Source organism: Entelurus aequoreus, linkage group LG09 (assembly GCF_033978785.1).
Source record: "Entelurus aequoreus isolate RoL-2023_Sb linkage group LG09, RoL_Eaeq_v1.1, whole genome shotgun sequence".
Classification (NCBI taxonomy): Eukaryota; Metazoa; Chordata; class Actinopteri; order Syngnathiformes; family Syngnathidae; genus Entelurus; species Entelurus aequoreus.
Window position 1 is genome coordinate 1,704,473 of NC_084739.1, and position 5,000 is coordinate 1,709,472.

A 5,000-nucleotide genomic window follows, 5' to 3' on the forward strand; every position below is an offset into this window, starting at 1 on the left:
TCTACTGAGTTTCGTTTTTTTTCCTATGATTTCTGCTGGTGGTGTGCCTTTGCATTTTTTCAATGCAAAAAATGTGCCTTGGCTCAAAAAAGGTTGAAAAACATTGCCTTTACCTCAACAATCGCACATTTTCATTAAAATAATATGGCAAAAAGGGAAAAATTAAGGATCAAAAGTGACTGTTAAGTCAGAAACGTTCAATTTTATAAGCCATCACTTTACCTGCAGCGCCCACATGTGGTCATTCCTGGAAATACCACTACTTTTTATTTATTTATTTATTTATTTTTTTAATAATGTTCTGCCCAGCTTCTCGGGCAAATCATATAGCAGATGTAGATGCCCATATCGGCTGTTCAGATTTACTTTACAAAAGAGAAGTGTAGGATACTTCTCTTGTTGCCTTACTTGTATTTTGACTTTATTAAATGTATTTATATTATCATTTGGTGCAGCCGGGCCGGAGCAGGAGGGGATAGAAAGAGAGAAAAAGGAAGACAGAGGGGGGAATTGTGGGGACAAGAGGGGGATTAGACAGAGAGACAAAAACAACAACAGCAAACACAACAACAACAACAACAGAGCAACATCAGCAAATACGACATGTACAAATATGATGGTAAAAGTAATAGCAAATAAGCAGTTAGCGAAAATAAAAAAATAATACAAAAATGACAATGAGCATTATTACACTAAAAATGGAGCAATATGAATACCAACAGAAATACCACTACTTAATTAAAAAAAATCTTATTATTCCTTTTTTTTTCTCACAAAAAACAAGCCACTCAAAAATAACACAGCAATAAAATGAGGATGTAAGTATGTAAATATTCATTCATAGCCCATTTCCAAACTGTTTATTATCCTAAACAGCTAGTTCATCAATGAAAATAAATTAGTTCACAATTTCAAATAACTACCAACACCTCATAGTTGTTGTTTTTTTCTCCTTTTTACTGTAATTCCAAAAAAAAAAACAAAAAAAAAAAACATTACATGGGGCACTTTGCAAAACTGAATTTACAGCAAGAAAAACAACACAACACAAAGCCAAAAAAACAACAACATATTTTGCAGAAAAAAAGAAACAATAAAACCAGTTGTTTTTTTGGTCAACCCACGTTAAAAGAACACAATATAAACACACGATAAGACATTTTTGCTGATATTTCATGGGATTTGAAATAACCAATAATAAACTCTTGATGTTTTACACCAGGGGTCACCAACGCGGTGCCCGCGGGCACCAGGTAGCCCGTAAGGACCAGATGAGTAGCCCGCTGGCCTGTTCTAAAAATAGCTCAAATAGCAGCACTTACCAGTGAGCTGCCTCTATTTTTTAAATTGTATTTATTTACTAGCAAGCTGGTCTCGCTTTGCCCGACATTTTTAATTCTAAGAGAGACAAAACTCAAATAGAATTTGAAAATCCAAGAAAATATTTTAAAGACTTGGTCTTCACTTGTTTAAATAAAATCATTGTTTTTTTACTTTGCTTCTTATAACTTTCAGAAAGACAATTTTAGAGAAAAAATACAACCTTAAAAATGATTTTAGGATTTTTAAGCACATATACCTTTTTACATTTTAAATTCCTTCCTCTTCTTTCCTGACAATTTAAATCAATGTTCAAGTAAATTTATTGTAAAGAATAATAAATAAATTTTAATTTAATTCTTCATTTTAGCTTCTGTTTTTTCGACGAAGAATATTTGTGAAATATTTCTTCAAACTTATTATGATTCAAATTCAAAAAAATCATTCTGGCAAATCTACAAAATCTGTAGAATCAAATTTAAATCTTATTTCAAAGTCCTTTGAATTTCTTTTAAAAATTTTGTTCTGGAAAATCTAGAAGAAATAATGATTTGTCTTTGTTAGAAATATAGCTTGGTCCAATTTGTTATATATTCTAACAAAGTGTAGATTGGATTTTAACCTATTTAAAACATGTCATCAAAATTCTAAAATTAATCTTAATCAGGAAAAATTACTAATGATGTTCCATAAATTATTTTTTTAATTTTTTCAAAAAGATTCGAATTAGCTAGTTTTTCTCTTCTTTTTTTTTGGTTGAATTTGGAATTTTAAAGAGTCGAAATTGAAGATAAACTATGTTTCAACATTTAATTGTCATTTTTTTGGTGTTTTCTCCTCTTTTAAACCGTTCAATTAAGTCTAAATATCATTAACTATTAATAATAACATAGAGTTAAAGGTAAATTGAGCAAATTGGCTATTTCTGGCAATTTATTTAAGTGTGTATCAAACTGGTAGCCCTTCACATTAATCACTACCCAAGAAGTAGCTCTTGCTTTCAAAAAGGTTGGTGACCCCTGCTTTACACTGTATGGATTTAATCCAGATGCACCTCGACCAATGTGTGTATTGGAAAGTAATAATAATAATAATAATAATAATAATAATAAATACTCGAGCCTACACAAATCTGGTATTTTCTATAAAACCCGAAAGCAGTGAAGTTGTCACATTGTGCAAATGGTAAATAAAAAGAGAATACAACAAATCCTTTTCAACTTATATTCAATTGAATAGACTGCAAAAACAAGATATTTCATGTTCACACTGAAAAACAATTTTTTTTTGTGTGCAAATAATCATTAACTTAGAATTTAATGGCAGCAACACATTGCAAAAAAGTAGTCAGAGGGGAATTTTTTTTACCACTGTGTACATGGCCTTTCCTTTTAACAACACCCAGTAAAGGTTTGGGAACTGAGGAGACACATTTTTGAAGCTTTTCAGATGGAATTCTTTCCCATTCTTGCTTGATGTACAGCTTAAGTTGTTCAACAGTCTTTGTTGTCATATTTTAGGCTTCATATTGCGCCACACATTTTCAATGGGAGACAGGTCTGGACTACAGGCAGGCCAGTCTAGTACCAGCACTCTTTTACTACGAAGCCACGCTGTTGTAACACGTGGCTTGGCATCGTCTTGCTGAAATAAGCAGGGGCGTCCATGAAAACGTTGCTTGGATGTCAACATATGTTGCTCCAAAACCTGTATGTACCTTTCAGCATTAATGGTGCCTTCACATATGTGTAAGTTACCCGTGTCTTGGGCACTAATACACCCCCATACCATCACACATGCTGGCTTTTACACTTTTCAACAATCCGGATGGTTCTTTTCCTCAAGACGTCCACAGTTTCCAAAAAAAACAATTTGAAATGTGGACCCGTCAGACCGCAGAACACTTTTCCCACTTTGCGTCAGTCCATCTTAGATGGCCGGCGGCGTTTCTGGGTGTTGTTGATAAATGGCTTTCGCTTTGCATAGTACTAGTTTTAACTTGTTCACAAAGCGGCGCCCCGCGCCCCCCGTCCTTGTTTGTGAACGACTTGAGCATTTCGTGGAAGCTGCTTGTATACCCAATCATGGCACCCACCTGTTCCCAATTAGCATGTTCACCTGTGGGGTGTTTGATGAGCATTCCTCAACTTTGTCTTTGTTCCCACTTGTGCCAGGAAACATGTTGCAGGCATCAAACTCCAAATGAGCTAATATTTGCAAAAAACAACAAAGTTTACCAGTTTGAACGTTAAATATCGTCTTTGCAGTCTATTCAATTAAATATAAGTTGAAAAGGATTTGTTGTATTCTGTTTTTATTTACCATTTTACACAACGTGCCAACTTCACTGGGTATTGTACATCTCCATCAGCATTTGATGGGGTCGGATGACAAATGACTTGTGCTATTCATGGCCTCAAACATTCAGACGCAAACACACGTGTGGCGACAGTACTGAGAACGTTTTTACAACTGCAAGTCATTCCCGCTTTGTAGTTTGCACACTGGCAAAAGGAGTGGTTGTGATTTTTTTTTTAATGAATATTATGATGAGGTGGAACAAAAAAAAAAAAAAAAAAAAAAAAAAAAAAAAAGCACGTCATTGCAGTTGTACGGGATGGATTCTCTACTATGGATGGATAACTGAAGGATGCACATGTCGGGTTTGAAGTGTGTGTGTTTGTGTGTGTGTGTGTGTGTTCATGCAGCATCAAAAAGGCCTTCGAACGAGATTTTTTTTTTACTTGTATGCCGTTGATCTAAGGCACTTACATTTATTCTGATTGTTAGTAATGAAAGATGGCGGGTGATGGCGCTGGCACATACTGACGTTGTGTGGATGTTGTTGCATTCCCTGTCTGCGCTCTCTGCTTAACCGTCTTGATCGCCACAGCGATTAGCCCAGCAGTTGATAGAACTGTTCAGATGCACCTTCTGGCGGACGACAAGAAAGATGAATCTGATGACGAGGATACCCTACCTGGACGGTGTTCCTGATCTGTTTCCAGACCCTGGTGACTATATATATAGAAAAAAATATATAAAAATATGATGACGTTGAACTTTGAGTGTAAACATAACTTGGCCCTGAAGAAATGAACTATTAACTGAAAATGGCAAGAAGAAGTTATTGGGAATAAGAAGATTCTGGGGAAGTTGTGTGATAAACAGGAGGGAAGTGTTAGAATAATTATGTATATATTATCATATGCGTCAACTAATTTTAATTTATTCTATAATAATATATTGTGTCTAACTGGAGTTGTGGAGATTACCCCCTCCCCTCAGCGACAGCTTCACTGATGTAATAGGGACCTTCCTAATAAATAGAGGAGGCGCGCGGGTTTGACTTTTAGAACGTAGTTTGGATCTGTAACTAGAATTCAGCCCAAAACACGTGTCTCCTCGAGCTAAACTGAACTCCGTCTCTGCATGATTCCTTGCTTCTTGTCTTGTTTATTAGATGTCATCAGTGTTTGAACCTGACAGGGTGATGGCAGCCCCCCCCCCCAAAAAGAAAAAAAAGGGTTTTTTTCTTCTCTAAAATCACAACAATCCAAAAATAACACGACACACACACGCTACTGTGTTTGTCATCAACATCAAATAAGACAAAAGAGAGGATGAATCAAGTCGTCAGAGAGTGGGTGACAGCACCAAAACATTGACGCCATGTTGAC